We start from the raw sequence: 20631 nt of genomic DNA on the forward strand, positions 1-20631 counted from the left end.
CTTTGTGCTACATACTCCTAAATACAAGCCCAGGGTGTAATCCTGTCTCAAGGGTTTGGAGGCTGCTCTTAGGGTACCTGTCTTGGCAGTATTGGGACCTATGCCTTTTACAGATTTCTGGTCCTGCTCCATCATTTGAGCCCCTTTCTCTTAAGAGTTGATTGTGCTCACCTCTGCCCATGTTTCCTCTGCATCCAGTGATATCACATTGGTAGTTTGAAGTTGGCCATCTTGGAGTTCTTAATTTTTTAAACAAACTTTTATTTTAGAGTAGTTTCAGATCAGCAGAGAAGTTGCAAACACAAAACATGGATTTCTCCCACCAAGGGGAGAATTTGGGTTGGAGTTTTGACATCAAAGAAATCAGCAAATGCTAAAATCAGCACTTCATCTCTGTTTCCACTCATCACCCTCCAGCTCATTTTTTTAAAAAATTGGAATGTAGTAGATTTACAATGTTACGTTAGCTTTAGGTATGTAGCACAGTCATTCAATTATACATATATATGTATATAGTGAAAAAAAATGAAAGTTGCTCCGTCGTTTCTGACTCTTTGCGACCCCAGGGACTGTAGCCTGCCAGACTCCTCTGTCCATGGAACTTTCCAGGCCATACTGGAGTAGGTACTGTTCCCTTCTCCAGGGGATCTTCCCAACCCAGGGATTGAACCCCGGTCACCCACAATGTGGGCAGGTTCCTTACAGTCTGAGACACCAGGGAATCTCATATATGTATATTTAAATCTGTTCTTTTCCTGTATAGATTATTATAAAATATTGAGTATAGTTCCTTGTGCTATACAGTAGGTCCTTGTTGGTTATCTATTTTACATATAGTAGTGTGCATATGTTAATCCCAAGCTCCAAATTTCTTTCTTCCTTTCCTGCTGGAAACCGTAAGTTTGTTTTCTATGTCTGTGGATCTTTCTATTTGGTAAATAAGTTCATTGGTATCCTCTTTGTTTTTTTAGATTCCACATTAAGTGATATCATATGATATTTGGTTTTCTCTGTCTCATTTACTTCACTTAGTATGATAACCTCTATGTCCATCCATGTTGCTACAAATGGCTCTATTCCATTCCTTTTTTAAGGCTGAGTAATATTTCATTGCATATGTACACCACATCTTTTTTATCCATTCATCTGTTGATGGACATTTAGGTTGCTTCTATGTCTTGGCTCTTGAATGGTGCTGCAACGAACATTGAGGCGCACGCATCTTTTCAAGTTAAAGTTTTCTCCAGCTCTATGCCGTGGAGTAGGATTGCAGAATCATGTGATAACTCTGTTTTCAGTTTTTAAAGGAACCTTCATACTGTCCTCCACAGTGGTCACACTAATTTCATTCCCACCAACAGTATAGCCGAGTCCCCCTTTCTCCACACTCTCTCAAGCATTTACTATTTGCAGACTTTTTGATGATGGCCATGCTGACCAGTGTGAAATGGTACCTCACTGTAGTTTTCATTTGATTTGCTCTAATAATTAGCAATGTTGAACATATTTTCATGTGCCTGTTGGCCATCTGGATACCTTCTTTGGAGAAATTACTATTTAGGTCTTCTACCCATCTTTTGATCCTCCAGGCCATTTTCTAAACATTTAGCAGCAATCTACAGCTTAAGCATCTGAAGCTGCTTACAATGGGTATTAATATTTCTGCCTGGAAAAGTCAAACTTTCACTTAGCAGTTATTTTCAATTTTTCACAGACTTTTGGTTTTGGTAAGATTCTACTATAAAAATTTTCAAATATAAGAGATGGGTGCCCAAAGGTTGAAAAATAGAATGCAATGCTATTTCCTTCTTATAGATTTCAAGTGATGGTGAACATGGTGAAAAAAGAAGATAATGCCTCTATTTTATATTTCACACATCTCAAGGGAACTACTAGATAAACTTGATCTAAAAACTTCTGTAGAATCCTGACCTCACCTCAGCCTAAAGTTATAGGTATGAAAGTATTATAATGCTTTCATTTTTTATGTAGTACTTCAGTTCAGTCTCCTAGTCGTGTTCACATTTTTGTGACCCCATGGACTGCAGCATGCCAGGCTTCCCTGTTCATCACCAACTCCCAGGCCTTGCTCAAACACATGTCCATCGAGTCGGTGATGCCATCCAACTGTTGCTCCTTTCTGCTCCTGCCTTCAATCTTTCCCAGCATCAGGGTCTTTTCCAATGAGTCAGTTCTTTGCATCAGGTGGCCAAAGCATTGGAGTTTCAGCTTCAGGATCAGTCCTTCCAATGGATATTCAGGACTGATATCCTTCAGGATTGACTGGTTGGATCTCCTTGCAGTCCAAGGGACTCTTAAGAGGCTTCTCCAACACCACGGTTCAAAAGCATCAATTCTTTGGTGCAGCTTTCTTTAGGGTCCAACTCTCACATCTGTACATGACTACTGGAAAAACCATAGCTTTGACTAGATGGACTTTGTCAGCAGAGTAATGTCTCTGCTTTTTAATATGCTGTCTAGCTTTGTCATAGCCTTTCTTCCAAGGAGCAAGTGTCTTTAATTTCAAGGCTCAGTTCCCATTTGCAGTGATTTTGGAGCCCAAGAAAATAAAGTCTCTCATTGTTTCCATTGTTTCCCCATATATTTGCCATGAATTGATGGGACTGGATGCCATGATCCTTGTTTTATGAATGTTGAATTGTAAGCCAACTTTTTCACTCTCTTCTTTCACCTTCATCAAGAGGCTCTTTAGTTCCTCTTTGCTTTCTGCCATAAGGGTGTTGTCATCTGCTTATCTGAATTAATTGATATTTCTCCCTGATATCTTGATTCCAGCTTGTGCTTCATCTAGTACAGCATTTTGTATGATGTACTCTGCACATAAGTAAAATAAGGTGACAATATACAGCCTTGACGTACTCCTTTTTCAATTTGAAATCTGTCCATTGTCCCATGTCCAGTTCTAACTGTTGCTTCTTGATCTGCATAGAGATTTCTCAGGAGATAGGTAAGGTGGTCTGGTATTCCCATCTCTTGAAGAGTTTTCCACAGTTTGTTGTGATCTACACAGTCAAAGGCTTTAGTGTAGTCAATGACACGGCAGTAGATGTTTTTCTGAGATTCTCTTGCCTTTTCAATGATCCTACAGTTGTTGGCAATTTGATCTCTGGTTCCTCTCCCTTTTCTAAATCCAGCTTAACCATCTGGAAATTCTTGTCTCAGGTACTGTTGAAGCCTGGATTGGAGAATTTTGAGCATTACTTTGCTAGCGTGTGAGATGAGTGCAATTGTGCAGTAGTTTGAACATTCTTTGACATTGCCTTTCTTTGGGATTGGAATGAAAACTTATCTTTTCCAGTCCAATGGCCACTGCTGAGTTTTCCAAATTTGCTGACAAACTGAGTGCATCACTTTAACAGCATCATCTTTTAGGATTTGAAATAGCTCAACTGGAATTCCATCACTTCCACTAGCTTTGTAGTGATGCTTCCTAAAGCCCACTTGACTATGCACTCCAGCATTACCCAAATAGAATTTTCACTGCAACACAATATAGAAATTTGTTTCATAATTACTTCATTATAATTTAGTATTTCTAAGTTTCTGTCCTGGAGATTTTATGACATAATCAAGTATTTTAAGGGTTTTAGAAAGAGTTTCTATTTAAAATACAAAAGAATACCTGCCAGTTATAAAAGCCATATTGCATGCAATATCACGTGAACTTAGCTAAATCAGACTCCTCAAAGACAAAACCATTTCTCACTTCAAAATATGTTTCATCCCTACTCCAGTGAAGAATGATCCTTCCGCCTTCTAATTTATTGCTACTTCCTGCACTCACCAAGCTATTCACTTAGCATTTAACACCAAAAGATTTGTCTGGACAAAGTTGCTTTTCAGGTTTCTTAAGACAGGTCCTGTCTTGTTGCAAATTTCTTGCTTTGATATGCATCTTAGGATACATGTTGCTTTTTTTCACTTACAGTAACTTCTTAAAATCTCCAATTCCATAGTATCTTTGGTTTTGGAGAGAATGTAAAGGTTTCCTTTCCAGCACCTGTTTGATGATATCTCCTCATACATGTTTCCTCCTTGTAACTATGTAGTCACTGAGCCAGAGTTGACTTCAAGGGTGAGTGACCCATGTGATGAGATGGGACCCTGTGTTCAAAAGGACCTTGTTGTTGTTTGTTATTTAGTCACTCAGTTGTGTCCAACTTTTTGTGACCCCATGTTCTGCAGCACACCAGGCCTCCCTGTCTTTCACTATCTCCAGGAGTTTGCTCAGACTCTTGTCCATTGAGCCAATGATGCCATCCAACCATCTCATCCTCTGTCATCCCTTTCTTCTCCTGCCCTCGATCTTTCTGAGCATCAGGGTCTTTTCCAACGAGTCGACTCTTCACATCAAGTGGCCAAAATATTGGAGCTTTAGCTTCAGTATCATTCCTTCCAATGAATATTCAGGGTTGATTTCCTTTAAGATCAACTGATTTGATCTCCTTGCAGTCCAAGGGACTTTCAAGAGTCTTTTCGAGCACAACAGTTCGAAAGCATCAATTCTTCAGCACTCAACCTTCTTTATGGTCCAACTTGCACATCCATATTCATACATGACTACTGGAAAAATGGTACCTTTGACTATATGGATCTTTGTTGGCAAAGTGATGTCTCTGATTTTTTATACACTGTCTAAGTGTGTCATAGCATTTCTTCCAAGGAGCAAGAGCCTTAATTTCATGGCTACAGTCACTGTCCACAGTGATTTTGGGACCCATGAAAATAAAGCCTGTCACTGTTTCCATTGATTCCCAATCTATTTGCCATGAAGTGATGGGACTAGATGCCACAGCCTTAGTTTTTTGAATGTTGAATTTTAAGCCAGAAGGACCTTACACTTTGTTTAATGCTCTACTGTTGTGTCTTCATAGTTTTTGGACACTGAGTCCTGAGTTTTATCGGTGCTAGACCTGTAAAGTAGGGGACCGTTTCTGCATCCAACTGTTCATTACTGGAGGACATGGACTACCTCTTTCATTTCTTTATAATACTCATTGCTTAGCATGTAATTATTACTTATTAGATCTTTTCTGATTCTATGGAAAAGATTCCCGCTGATCCTTGCTGATTCCACCCATGAAGATAGAGCGTAGGGGTATATACACTGTGTTCGAATGTATAATAGAATGTTTTTACAGTGGTAATAGCTTTTACTGTATAATTAAATGATTTGATGTTAGACATAGAAAAGGAGACTTTTCAAGTAAATAGACATATTATCTTACAAGGTGACTAACATTAAAGACCATTTTTTTTAACACTAGAAAGTTAATGTTTTAGGTTTTGTGCTTAATGTTGGTAATAATAATTTACACTAAAAATATTTATAACATCAGGAAGAATCCAACTGAGATTCCTTGTCTCATTTTCACTTAAGCCTGAAGGTATTAAAAACACCAGTTGGCAAATGTAGGTTTTGAATAATCAATTAGCAAAGTTAAACCCTTTATTTAATGTTTCATGAAAATTTTTAAAAAGATTTTTACCAGAGACTCAAACTAAGCTGTACAACTCAATGGGAAACCTTAGTCAGTTCATTGTTGTGTTATTTTCCTTCATTAGGTAAATGAATATTGAAGAATAAAATAAGGAGCAAGAAAATGGTCTTAGGTCTGTACCTTGAAAAAGCAACAAAAGATCCATCAGCCATTTAAGTGCAGACTCTAATAAAATTGGAGATTTAGATTATAGTATTTTGATGTTTGAATGTACAAGTGGTAAGCATGCATGACGTAAACAGAAAAGCTTACTGCGGTTGAGATAGTTCCTCAAGTACTGAGGTGTGATCCAAGCAGTTTTATTTATGCATATAGATATTAATAAAACACATCTCACTCTTATGATGGAGAGTAGCATAATTGAATGAAGGGAAATACTTAATGATATACAATATTGTTGCAATAGTATTATGGTTCTGTTGCTGCTCAGTCGTGTCTTACTCTGAGACCCATGTACTGTAGCCCTCCAGGCTCCTCTGTCCATGGAATTCTCCAGGTAAGAATACTGGAGTGGATTGCCTTTTCCTTTTCCAAGGGATCTTCCCAACTTAGGGATTGAACCCGTGTCTCTTGTGTCTCCTGCATTGGCAGACAGATTCTTTATCACTAGCGCCATCTATATATTAATAAAATATATTATTGCAATAGTGTACTGACTTCCTTTTTAAAATTTTCTTTCTTTCTGGCTGTGCTGGGTCTTCATTGTTGTGCAGGATTTTCCTCTGATTGTGGCGAGGGTGGGGCTACTCTCTAGTTGCGGTGCGCCAGCTTCTCATGGTAATGGCTTCTCTTGTTACAGAGCACAGGCTCTAACACGTGTGTTTTTCAGTAGTTGCACCTCCTGTTCTCTAGAGCACAGGCTCAATAGTTGTGCTGCACAGGCTTAATTGCTCTGTGGCATGTGGGGTCTTCCCTGACCAGGGATCAAACCAGTGTCTCCTGCACTGGCAGGCAGTGAGCCACCAGGGAAGCCTATGTATAGACTTCTTAACATGGGTAATAATGCTGTTTTATGTTTAGAAAATGAATAAACTGAAAATCTTTGTTATCTACTGATTTAATTTAGCCTCCCCTGAAATCATGTAATTGAAGAAAATTAGACTGCATTACATTTTAAAGACAGAGGTGATACATGCATAACAGTAAACACTAGAGGGACAAAAAAAAAAGGCATTACATTAGCAACCGTTATTGTAATATTGAAAACTTGCCCTTTCTGACCAAGCAGGTAGTTTTCTTCTGAAAATCCAGGCTACCCTTTGTCATTTTTATCTATTTGAGTTCCATGCTGAGAAATATTACAGGGTAAGTGTTCAACAGTAAGCATTATACTAATGATTTCTACCTAGATGGGTACTTTGCCTAAAAAGAAGCATTTATTTGCTCTGAAATTCTGAGATTTTAAGAATTAAATCAGATGCATCATTCCTGTTAAGTGGATTCAAAGAGGCAGCACTCTGAATTTTTAAAAGTTAAGGAAAAATTATAAGCTAATTTTTGGTTTAAATGTGAGAGCTCTCATACGGAAACATGTAAAACGTATCAAAAAATAGTGACTTTAGAAAAAAAGTTAGTTGAAAACCACCCCCCCAATATTACATTCTGTTTTAAATAAGTTAGTATTCATACATACATTCATTTATTTGGTAGACTGTAACTCCTAGTGGCAGAGCTAATGTCTGTACAATTTTTGCATATATTTACTAAAGATACATTTGTGAAAGGAACTGTAGAATTTTTTATATTTTCCATTGTGGTTTATTATATGATACTGAAAATAGTTCTCTGTGCTCTACAGTAGGACCTTGTCGTTAATCCATTCTATATATAATAGTTGGCATCAGCTAATCCCAAACTCCCAATCCTTCCCTCTTCCTTGGCAACCACAAGCCTGTTTTCTATGTCTGTGAGCCTGTTTCTGTTTTGTGGATAGGCTCATTTGTGTCATATTTAAGATTCCACATATAAGTGATATCATATGGTATTTGTCTTTCTCTTTTTAACTGACTTCACTTACTATGGTAATCTCTAGGTTCATCCATGTTGTTCCAAATGGCACAATTTCATTCTTTTTTTTTAATGTCTGAAGGAATTGTTGAATTATTATAGACGTGGTAAAAACTGTGATAACCTGATGAAGCAACCACACAAATCACCCAAGAGAAAAATCAAAACCACTGACAATGTGTGAAAATGATATAAACAGAAATGCTGAAGTATTCATTTTGGCCTTCAACAGACACATTATTACATGAAATGCAGTAAATGAAACTGTTGCATCTCTCTCTTTCACTGAGAAGTCTCTTTAAAAAAAAAAAAAAAAGATTCTTCAAACTCCCCTCTATTAGGAACCCAAGAGACTAGCTCCTTCAGTAAATCTAATCCCTTGGACCACACCTAATTTTCATGTCAAGTATGCTTTTCCATAGTCATACATCTACAATTGATATCCCCTGAATATTTTTCTTGGAAGTTCATAGGATGTTAAATTTCAAATCATATCTGTAATATCTACATTTAATTTCCAGAAGTCACACAAAATTAGGCTCAAAACTAATAAATTGGCTGCATGAGTGGGAATCCTGCTAATTCTCAGGGAAAGCTGATCCCTGCTAGGGCAGAAGTGGAGGCCAGGCAGGCAATGGGCAGGCTCACTTCCTGCCAGGCTCAGGGATGAGCTATCTCACCCTGCAGAGCAAGAAACCTGAAGGCCAGAATTTTGGAAATGTTATGTGAAATCTGAAAACAGGCTTCCCATGAAATGTAACATTTTCTCATTAAACTAATGATTGGAGAACAGCTGTTGACTTTAATTCAGTGAGCTTTGGGGCTTTCTCTTATTGCAGCTTTCATAAAGTACAAGTGTTAGTGGAAGGATAAAGTCTGGGGGCTGCAGTTAGGTGACCTGAATTCAGTCCCCTTTCCAGCACTAATAGGCCCTGTGATCTTCATCGAGACTTTCCCCGGTCATGCTTCGTTTCCACTTATGAAAGACAGTAATAAGGTATCTTCTCGATATTTTGTAATTTTTGTCATTATATTGAAAGGGAAACAGATACTTTAATTAGATACGTTCTTGTCTTTTTTTTCTAATTGATTCATTCTCTACCTCAAGACATGTGTGTGCACACACACATACACACACACATACATATCTTGTGGCTAAATGGAAAATATTTGTGGCTAACCCTCTAGGCAAAGGTACTTCAGTGTTGAACATCTAAAATGTCTTTGTGCAAGTCTTCATGCGAGTTTCTTTCTTGTCACAGTGAGTTTATTTTATTTTGCAGTTCATATTCCCTGCTGTGTATTTATAGGTATATATTGTACACACCCTTTGGTTAAAATCTCAGTTTACAGATTATTTTTGCTCACATCAAAGGGTCCATTAATTTGCTTTGGTTCATAAAAGTCTGCATTTAGTTCATAGGAAAAAGTTCATAGGAAATATTTAAAGAATGTAACTTTTTGAATTAAGTGTACTCTGAGAAAAAGGTAGTGTGTCAATGGATCCTTTTCCTGTGGTTACACAATGACTTTCTGTTTTGAAAATATTATTTATAGAAATGATTTAATGATTTTAAACAGCACACATTTTATTTCTGTTAACGATAAAACAGTATGTGAAAGAATCTGGATATCCCATGGTTCTTATTTACATTATTTATTAAATCCAATTTGCATTCAAAGTGATATGGTAAGTTGGAGAACTCCTCAGAATTCATACGTTACAGATGGTAAATATGAAGGGTCTTTAAGCTCCCTGCTTACTGGATTTAAAGTCAAATCTCCTGACTTACTTAAGCTGTTTCTATTCAAAAGAGTTCAGTGGACTCTACTACTCCAAATACTTGGCTTCTTCTTGTTGTGCTAGAAATCATCTTATTCCATTTTCTTGAGATTCACAAAACTTTGTGCAGTGTTGAAATAGTAAGTGCATTTATCTGACTGCAAAACTTTCAAGTTGAAAAAAAAATACTGGATTTGAGAAAACCATAATTCAAAAAGACACATGTACCCCAATGTTCACTGCAGCACTGTTTACAATTGCCAACCCAAGAAAGCAACCTAAATGTCCATCAACAGATGAATGGATAAAGAAGATGTGGTTCATGTATACAATGAAATATTACTCAGCCATAAAATTGAACGTGATTCATATGTAGTGATGTGGAAGAACCTAGATTCTGTCATACGGAGTAAAGTAAGTCAGAAAACCAAATATTGTATATTGACACATATATATGGAATCTAGAAAAATGGTATTGATAAACCTATTTGTAGGGCAGGTATAGAGACACAAACATAGAGAATGGACTTGTGAACACAGATGGGTAAGGAGAAGGTAGGAGAAGCTGAGAGAATAGCATTGACATATATATACTACCATGTGTATTAATAAAATACTTAGCTAGTGGGAAGCTACTGTATAATACAAGGAGCTCAGCTCAGTGCTCTGTGATGACCTAGCGGAGTGGGATGGGGTCAGTAGGAGGGAAGCTCGAGAGAGATGGATATATGTATGCATATAGCCGATTCAGGTTGTTATACAGCAACATTTAAAGCAATTATAACACACTGTAAAGCAATGATACTCCAATTTAAAAACTTTTTTTTTAAAAAAAGGTTGCAGTAAGACCAAAACTACCATGAAAAAAATGGAACCTATTATCAAAAGATAGGATGTGGCATTGGGCCAATGCTTATAGAAGTCACTGGTCTTATCATGTTCCTGCCAGCCTGAAGCAGCTGGTTTCATAGGACGATGAAATGGTGTTTTGAAGACTCAGTTAAAACACCAGCCAGTTGGAAATACCTTGCAGAACTGGGACCAGGGTCTCTAGAAGGCTGTATATACTCTGAATCAGCATCCAATATCTGGTGGTATTTCTTTCATAACCAAGATTCACAGGTCTGGTAATCAAGGAGTGGAAATGGAAGTAGTACCATTCACTAGTACCCTGAAAGTGAAAAGTGAAAGTGAAAGTCGATTAGTCCTTCCGACTCTTTGTGACCCCAAAGACTATACAGTCCATGGAATTCTCCAGGCCAGGATACTAGAGTGGGTCTTATCTCCCTTCTCCAGGGGATCTTCCCAACCCAGGTCTCCCACATTGCAGGAGGATTCTTTACCAGCGGAGCCACAAGGGAAGCCCAAGAATACTGGAGTGGGTAGCCTATTCCTTCTCCAGCGGATCTTCCTGACCCAGGAATCGAACCAGAGTCTCCTGCACTGCAGGCGGATTCTTTACCAACTGAGCTATAGTGACACACTGCTAGTATTTTTTTCTTGTTTCTGTAACTTTATGCTCTGCTGGCCTACTGATCTTAGTTCCAAAGGGGAGGATGCTTCCACCAACGAGTCCGTTGAATTGGAATTTATGACTGTCATCTGGTTACACTGGGCTTCTCATTTCTTTGAATCAACAGGGAAAGAAAAGTTACTCTGTTGGCTAGGGTAATTGATCATGACTACATTGGAAGGTCTGATGTCGAAGCTGAAACTCCAATACTTTGGCCACCTCATGCGAAGGGTTGACTCATTGGAAAAGACCCTAATGCTGGGTAGGATTGGGGGTGGGAGAAGAAGGGGATGACAGAGGATGAGATGGTTGGATGGCATCACCGACTCGATGGACATGGGTTTGGGTAGACTCCGGGAGTTGGTGATGGACAGAGAGGCCTAGCGTGCTGCAATTCATGGGGTCGCAAAGAGTTGGACACGACTGAGTGACTGAACTGAACTGAACTGAACCACAGGAAAAGGGCTTCCCTGATAGCTCAGTTGGTAAAGAATCTGCCTGCAATGTAGGAGACCCCGGGTTGATTCCTGGGTCAGGAAGATCTGCTGGAGAAGGGATAGGCTGCCTACTCCAATATTCTTGGGCTTCCCTTGTGGCTCAGCTGGTAAAAAACCCGCCTGCAATGCCGGAGACCTGGGTTGCCTGGGTTCAATCCCTGGGCTGGGAAGATCCCCTGAGAAGGGAAAGGATACCCACTCCAGTATTCTGGCCTGAAGAATACCATGGGATAGCAAAGAGTTGGGCATGACTAAGTGACTTTCACTTCACCACAGGAAAATTGGAGTACTACTCTACAATGGAAGTAAGAAAGAATAAGTCTGCAATACAGGAGATCCTTAAAGTATCTCTTGGTAATACCATGGACTTGTGAATAAAACCAATGAAAAACTACAACTCAATTCAGGCAAGACTATTGATGTCCTAGATCCTTCAGGTATGAATTTTTGGGTCATCACACTGAGAGAAAATTATAATGAGAAGTACTTGCAGGAGGCAAAGGGAATACAGATTGGGTAGTGGAAGGTGGTTATGAATAGTATTTATAACCACATGATCAGTTACAGAAATGAAGACTGTGATTTTCATGAGGATTTCTTTCTTATTTTGTTGTAAATATGTTTGTGTATATACACACACAGAATAAGCAAATATATTTGTCTTCTTGTTCTTTAAAATCTCTTTCAGTTCAGTTCAGTCGCTGAGTAGTATCTGACTCTTTGCGACCCCATGAATCGCAGCACACCAGGCCTCCCTGTCCATCACCAACTCCCGGAATTCACTCAAACCCATGTCCATTGAGTCGGTGATGCCATCCAGCCATCTCATCCTCTGTCGGCCTCTTCTTCTCCTGCCCCTAATCTTTCCCAGCATCAGGGTCTTTTCCCATGAGTTAGCTCTTCGCATGAGGTGGCCAAAGTATTGAAGTTTCAGCTTCAGCATCAGTCCTTCCAATGAACACCCAGGACTGATCTCCTTTAGGATGGACTGGTTGGATCTCCTTGTAGTCCAAGGGACTCTCCAGAGTCTTCTCCAACACCACACTTCAAAAGCATCAATTCTTCAGTGCTCAGCTTTCTTTATAGTCCAACGCTCACATCCATACATGACTACTGGAAAAACCATAGCCTTGACTAGATGGACCTTTGTTGACAAAGTAATGTCTCTACTTTTTAATATGCTATCTAGGTTGGTCATAACTTTCCTTAAATCTCATTACCATTCAGCAAATACTATGATACAAATGTATTCACCTTGTATCACAATGTTTAGGCTTTATTAGTTTTACATCATAGTATTTAAGTTAAGAGATATCAAGGAGAAACTAAACATTACCTAAGTGCTTTATCTCCTCTTATGAGGAAAAAGTTCAATGTGTTTTCACTTGTGTTCAGGATACCTGTATCATGTTCAGTGGAAGTATGATGACCATGCTTTTGTCTTTATTCAAAGACTAAGTGTGGTTTAAGAAGATGTGTTTAGATGCCAAGTTGACAAGAGGTGAACTTGAGATAGTTAATTTTATGGATTAACCTGGCTAGGCCACAGTACCCATATATTTGTTCAAACATTATTCTGGATACTTCTGTGCTATTTTTAGATGAGATTAATGTTTAAGTCAATAGATTTTGAATAAACCTTCAAAACATGGGTGGACCTCATCCAATCACTTGAAGGTCTTAATAGAAAAAGACTGGCTTCCCTGCAAGAAAAGGGAATTCTTTCAGAAGAATGAGCTTGAACTGCGACATTGACTCTTCCCTGGGCTGTAGTCTATCTGCCTAATCTGCAGATCTGGGACTTGCCAAGTCCCTACAATTACATGAGCCAATTCCCTAAAATAAATTTCTCTATATATATACATACTTCCTGTTCTGTTTCTATGGAGAACCCTGACAACTCAAAAACCAATAACAACAATTTGCTGTAATATAATGGAGTTCCACTAGAATTAACTAATATAGTGGAGTTCCACCAGAATTAAGTTCAATGAAGGCAGGGGTCTCTTTTTATTATTATTATTTAATTTTTTTTGAATGAAAGATTCGTTCAATTGTATAGTGCTTTAAAACGTTCACAAGTTTCTCACGTGTGATTTTGTATAATCCCTCAATGTTGTTGTTGTTGTTCAGTCACTCGGTTGTGTCTGACTCTTTGCGACCCCATGGAGTGCAGCACATCAGGCTTCTCTGTCCTTGACCATCTCCTGGACCTTTCTAGCCCCTTTTTAAATGCCCTTTCCCTGTTGGCTCAGTGGTAAAGAATCCACCTGCCAAAGCGGGAGATCCAAGTTTGATCCCTAGGTTAGGAAGTTCTCCTTGAGAAGGAAAGGCAATCCCCTCCAGTATTCTTGCTGGGAAATCCCATGACAGAGGAACCTAGCGGGCTACAGTCCATCCTGCAGTGGCAAAAGAGTCAGACACTACTGAGTGACTAAACAACAACAGCCCTTATATTGCCTCTCTCCCTTCTGTCTTCCTATTGGCAGCCACTAGTTTGTTCTCTAAATCTGTGAGTCTGCTTCTGTTTTATTCACTAGTTTGTTGTATTTTTTAGATTACACACATAAGTGATATACAGTGTTTGTTTTTCTCTGATTTATTTCACCTAGCATGATGCTCTCCAATTCTGTCCATGTTGCTTCAAATGTCAAAATGTTATTCGTTTTATAACTGGGTAGTATCCCATTGTGTGTGTGTGTGTGTGTGTGTGTGTGTGTGTGTGTGTGTGTGTGTGTGTACACACACATATGCATACACACCACCTATTCTTTATCCATTCATCTGTTGATGGTCACTTTTGTTGCTTCCTTACCTTGGCAATTGTACAAATGCTGCTATGAACATTGGGGTGCACTCATCTTTTCAGATTAATGTTTCTGGTTTTGTTGGCTATATACTTAAGAATGGAAGTGCTGGGTCATATGGTAGTTCTATTTTTAATTTTTTTGAGAAACTTCCATACTGTTTTCCAGGGGCTTCCCATGCGGTGCTAGTGGCATAGCCAGTGCTGGAGATGTAAGAGACATGGGTTCGATTGCTGGGTTGGGAAGATCCTCTGGAGAAGGAAATGGGAACCCACTCCAATATTCTTGCCTGGAGAATCCCATGGACAGAGGAACCTGGCAGGCTAGTCCATATGGTCGCAAGGAGTCAGACACGACTGAAGTGACTTAGCCTACTGTTTTCCACAGTGGCTGTACCAATTGACATTTTACCGACAGTGTAGGAGGGTTCCCTTTTCTCCACATCCTTGCCAATATTTGTTATTTGTGCTCTTTTTGATGATAGTCATTTTGACAGGTGTGAGGTGGTATTTCATTGTGGTTTTGATTTGCATTTCCCTAATGATTAGTGATGTTGAGCACCTTTTCATGTGCCTGTTGTCTGTCTGCATTTCCTCTTTGGAAGAATGTCCATTTAGTTCTTCTCCCCATTTTTCAATCAAGTTATTTGGTTTTTTGACATTGAATTCTATTAGCTATTTACATCAATATATGTGGGATGTTAATCCTTTATCATTCATATTATCTGAAAATATCTCTCATTCAGTAGGTTGTCTGTCATTTTTTCAGTGGTTTCTTTTGCTGTGCAAAAGGTTGTTAGTTTAATTAGGTCCCATTTGTTTAGTTTTATTTTTGTTTCCATTACTGTAGGAGATGGATCTGAAAAATTACTGCTAGAATTTATGTCAAGGAATTTTTTGCCTATGTTTTCCTCTAGGAGTTTTATAGTATTTGTTCTTACATTTAGGTCTTAATACATTTTGAGTTTGTTTGTATGTGGTGTTAGTGCTTAGTCACTCAGCCATGTCCAAATCTTGGTGACCCCTTGGACTGCAGCCTGCTAGGCTCCTCTGTCCATGGGGATTCTCCAGGCAAGAATATTGGAGCAGGTTGCCATTCCCTTCTCCAGGGGATCTTCCCAACCTAAGTATCAAACCCAGGTCTCCCACATTGTGTGTGGATTCTTTACTGAGCTACCAGGGACGCTCACATGGTGTTAGAGAATATTCTAATTTCATTCTTTGACAAATAGCTGTCCTGTTTTTTGAGCACTACTTATTGAAAAGACTGTCTTTTCTCCATTGTATATTCTTATCTCTTTTGTTGTAGATTAATTGACCATAAGTGAGTGGGTTTATTTCTGGGCTTTCTATCCTATTGCATTGATTTATGTGTCTATTTTTGTACCAGGATCATACTGTTTCAATTACTGTAGCTTTGTAATATAGTCTAAAGTGAGCATGTGTGATTCCTCTAGCTCTGCTTTTCTTTCTCAAGATTGTTGTGCTATTTGGGGTCTTTTGTGTTTTCATACAAGTTGTGAAATTATTTGTTCTGTGAAATTGTGAAATTTTGTTCTGTGAAAAACGCCATTGGTATTTTCGTAGGGATTACATTGAATCTGTAGATTTCCTTGGATACTATAGTCATTTTAACAAAATTGATTCTTCCAATCCAAGAATGTGGTATGTCTTCCCATCTGTTTTTGACACCTTCAATTTCTTTCACCGACATTTTTCAAAGTACAGGTCTTTTGCCTCCGTGGGTAGGTTTACTCTTAGGTATTTTTTTCTTTTTGATGCAATTATAAATAGACTTGTTTCCTTATTTTCTCTTTCTGATATTTCATTGTTAGTGTATAAAAATGGAGCATATTTCTGAATGTTGTTTTTTGTGTCCTGCAAATTTACTAAATTCATTGATGAGCTCTAGTAGTTTTCTGGGCTTCCCAGGTGGTATAGTGGTAAAGAATCTGCCTGCCAATGCAGGAGACCTGGGTTCAATCCCTGGATCAGGCAGATCCCCTGGAGTAGGAAGTGATAACTCCTTCAGTATTGTTGCCTGGAAAATTCCATGGACAGAGGGGCCTGGTGGGCTACAGTGCATGGCGTCACAAAGAGTCAGACACAACAGCACACACCACCTACCCACACACACATGGTGCAGTATTTTTCTGGTGGTATCTTTAGAATTTTCTATGTATTGTATCATGTCATCTGCAAATAATGACAGTTTTACTTTTTCCTTTTCAATTTCGATGCCTTTTATTTCTTTTTCTTCTCTGATTTCTGTGGCAAGGAATTATAAAACTATGTTAAATACAAGTGGTAAAAGTGGACATTCTTTTCTTATTCCTGATCTTAGAGGAAATGCTTTCAGTTTTTCATCATTGAGTATGATGTTAGCTGTGAGTTTTTAATATATGGCCTTTATTATGTTGCAATATATTCCCTCTATGCCCAAATACTTTATCATAAATGAATGCTGAACTTTATCAAAAGCTTTTTCTGTATCTACTGAAATGATCATATGATTTTGATTGTTCAATTTACTAATATCGTATTCACATCAATTGATTTGTAGATGTTGATATTGCATCCCAAGGCAGGGGTTTCTTATCTCTGCTCTCTCTACCACTCAAAACATTGCACAGGAAGTCAATATATACTGTTTAATTAATGAATGATAAGTTTTCAGAGGGATAATCATTTGGTAAATGAAAAACTACAAAGTTTATGAAGGGATTAATCAAACCTGTTAAATACTTAGAGTTTGGATTTGATGATGATTGATAGTCATTGATAGAGAGATGGTCTTAGAGGAACGGTAGAGACAGAAGGCAGTTTAACATTGATTTAGGACTCGGTTAAGAAATTGATACAAATGTATATCTTTCAAAGAATTTGCTAATAGTGGTTCTTTCTCTGTATATGTATGTCGCTCTCTTTTTCTCACATACAAATATGCATACATAAAGTAACAGGTGGGCCATAGCGAATTTTCTTAAAAATTAAGGGAGCTCAGTAGACAAAGATTAAAGACTGTAGGGGAAGAATGATTCACACTTGTTAGGAGTAATACTTCATAAGAAGAGCTTTAAAATATAGGTTTACTCACTAGCTAGCTGTTTGACCTTTGGCAGCTCCGTTTGCCATGCTGAGACTCTGCTTATTCATCCATAGAATAAATACAATGATTTCTACCTCATAGGATATAACTGGAGACTAAAACACAGAGGAGTTCCCAGAATGTTTAACTGGTGAGTGTAGCAGTTTTAAAACTTGGCCATAAATTCTCTAACATTCTTTGAGATGTTCTACCCACTTGAATCTGGTTTGAACAATAGGGTGTCAAAACTGATGATGTGCTTTTTCTGACACTAGGTCAAAAAATGCTAGACAGCTTCTGCCTTGTGCTTTTGCAATACTGAACCATCATGTAAGAAATCTGACTACCCTGAATCTACCCGTTATGCTGGAGAAGGCCGTGTGCAGGCACTCCGGTGACAGTGCTAGCTAAGTCCAGTCTACTGCCGTGATGGGCTCAGATGGAGCTGGGTGAAGGTAGCAGGGAGCTGTCATAACCCCACTCTTCTCTGTTCTGAGTGAAGGGCCTTTCATAGGGCTGAGGAAAGAAGAAAATGGTAAATGTTTTAGATTTAGACCACTACTGTTGGGCACAAGAGAGGGAAATGCCTAAGCAGAGGCAAAGAAATTACTGAACAACACTGCACTATGAGTCCACAAGGAATTGGAGATGGAGAATCTGTCATGGCAGCAAACTGTGCAGCACTGTCACTTCCCTCTAGGGTGACATCAACCAAATACAGACTCTGAAGAGGAAATGCTTGTGCTTGGTTGAAGGTTAGATAGTTGCAGGATCAGTGTGCTGGAAGTATGTGGTAAGACAGGAGAAAGGAAAAGAAATTCAATCAAGGTTCTATCTGCCTCATGCCAGGCACTCCCTATGTATTGACATACGAGTCAAGGATGCTGGGAGGTGAGGTCTAGATTAGTGAGGGTGAACTCGCTCAGTCTAGGGAAGGACGGTTTGAATGAGAACAGAGAGCAGTTTTAGGAGAGTGAAGCAGTGAGTGATCCTGACAAGTGGGAGACTGTGGTGAGAGAGGGCGATTCTAAAGTTTAAAATATCAGAGAAATAATATATCTTCTTGGTGACAAGGTCTTGAAAGTTGAGAAGCTGTCTTTAACGAACTAAAGGAAACGGTAGACAAAAGGGATTCAAAGAACAGGGAGGCTAGACATTATATTTATCCCATCCTTCTGGACCTTCAGTCTGCCTGACATAAAGATAAGAGGACTGCTATGGACTAACTACCTGTGGCACCTCAAAATTCACACATTGACATCCTAAACACTGTGAGGATATTAGGAGGCTCAGCCTTTGAGAGGCAAGTGATTAGGTCATGAGAATGGCATTCTCGTGAATGAGATTTGTGCCTTTGTAAGAAGAGATCCTAGGGAGCTTGCTCCCCTCCATCTCTGCTTTCCATCATATGAGCATGCTAGAGACAAAATTCTGCAATGGCTGGTGAGGATGCTCTTCCTCACCAGACACTACAAGTGCCAACATCTTCATCTTGGAGTTTTGTGCCTCTAGAGCCGTGAGAAATGTTTATTATTTAAGCTTCCCCATGTATGGTATATTTGTTACAGCAGCCTCAGCTGGCTAAGACTGTGACTTTTAAGGTAAGCTTTTAAGAATGAATAGGATGCTTCTATATATTTTTTTTTAAAACAGTGAGGAAGGATATAATAGTCACAAGGAACAGATTCAATAGAAAATCAGAGATAAGAGCCAAACTAAGTGCTTCTGTGGTGGCTCAGATGGTAAAGAATCTGCCTGCAATGCATTAGAGTCCAGTTCTGTCTATCCCTGGGTTGGGAAGATCCCCTGAAGAAGAGAATGGCAATCCACTCCAGTATTCTTGTCTGGGAAATCCCAAGGACAGAGGAGCTTGGTGGACTACAGACCATGGGGTTGCAAAGAGTCGAACATGACTGAGCAGCTGACACTATGAGACAAACTAGCCCAGCTGTTGCCTTAGATAGTGGCAACAGGAAGTGTTTGCACAGGGATAAGTGGGATTAAGCTCTATATGAGGCAGAAGACCTCCTCCGAGTGTCAGCTTCTCAATGAGGTTAGTAATATTAGATGTTTGAAAATGATCATTTCTGTTTCTGACATTAAAATAACTCACTTAATTGTGACTGTAAACACATTGGTTATGAAAATACACATTAAGTGTGTGGAAAGCCATGTGAAAGTATATAACCTCTGTAATATAACTATGTTCTAAATTCTGATGCTCATACGCACATAGAAGGCAAAAGAAATCCTGACTTCTGGCCAAATAACATTAGCAGCGAAACATGAACGAACGTGCTTAATTGAGATTTTAGGAGCCATCAGACAGCTGGACAAAGGTTGTACTTTTCCCTCTATCCACCCAAGAACGTGAACAACGGGCTTTATGAGTTCATTATTCATAGTGCATTGTACTGTCAGTCTGAAAAATAACAGTTCAGCTAGAATCGCTCTGTAGAATGAAGATCCCCGAAGGCAATGCGTGTGGAAATCCTACCACTAATTACTGCCTGTGCTGGACACGCTCATCAAGCAAGCCCAAGCCCCACATGCTGCTTTAGGCTCAGGAGGGCGCTGTGATTCTGAGCACAGGGGGCAGCCAGTGAGCTCCCACTGACCAAAAGGGAATGTCGGTTAACACGGATCATAAGAGAGAATTGCCTAAAGTGGCTGCTCTCGGGCTGTAGCTCAGCGGAGCAATTTAGTAAAGCAGACAGAAGCCATGCTTTCGGCATGGCTTGACTCGATCCCAGATATGCCAGCTGCCGAGTCCCTCTGAGGTCTGGCCTGCATCGCTGCCTTCCTCTTCGCTGTTTCTACAGTCACTGCTTTAATTAAATTCATCAGCCCTCATCAAGGCTGTGTGATGTTCTGATGGATCTCCTCCTTCCCTCCAGATAATCTACTCACTTTTAAAAAGTATGTTTCTCAAACACAATGTTGATTATTTCATTTATTTAAAGGCGAGGTTGCTTTTTAGCTGAAGAATCCTTCTCTGGGTCCAAGGATGTGAATAGATTGTGTCCAAGGGGACATGAATTGATGAGTACATGTTCCAGTCTATGATCTCTGAAAGGGCTATCTCTTCGTCCACCCCTGTCAATTTTCCCTCCCAGGATGCAGATATGATCATGGGGACTGGATCAAGCATTTTAGGATACCTGTTCAGGATGCCAGAGCAACAAGATCCAAGAGGCCTGGAACTCCAAAAGCACTATGCCGCCCTGTCAGCACTGGGTTGCTTACGCTCCGATCACTGTGTGAGAGAGAAATAAACTTTCAGATTGTTTAAGACACTATTAAACAGGGCTTGAAGATAAGTCCCTATCTCTAGGGAGGACATTTACAATTCTTTCAAATCTAGGTCCAGTCCACCTTTGCAATTTAATTCCCTGCCACTTGCCCTATGGATGTG

The 20631-nt window shown here is 39.2% G+C and overlaps 1 protein-coding gene and 1 long non-coding RNA gene across 2 annotated transcripts in view; one reads left to right on the forward strand and one right to left on the reverse strand.

The window, feature by feature from the left end:
- Positions 1-20631, forward strand: part of LOC145511163 (uncharacterized) — an 83834-nt gene that overhangs the window by 25181 nt on the left and 38022 nt on the right. The window lies entirely within an intron of this gene.
- Positions 20378-20631, reverse strand: part of EDIL3 (EGF like and discoidin domains 3) — a 1139470-nt gene continuing 1139216 nt past the window's right edge. The window contains exon 15 of the transcript XR_014057550.1: positions 20378-20472. The gene's annotated coding sequence lies outside the window, so the exon portion shown is untranslated. The remainder of the gene's footprint in view (positions 20473-20631) is intronic.

This window comes from Giraffa tippelskirchi, chromosome 6, assembly GCF_054371585.1.
Source record: "Giraffa tippelskirchi isolate mGirTip1 chromosome 6, T2T-mGirTip1v1.2.pri, whole genome shotgun sequence".
Taxonomy (NCBI): domain Eukaryota; kingdom Metazoa; phylum Chordata; class Mammalia; order Artiodactyla; family Giraffidae; genus Giraffa; species Giraffa tippelskirchi.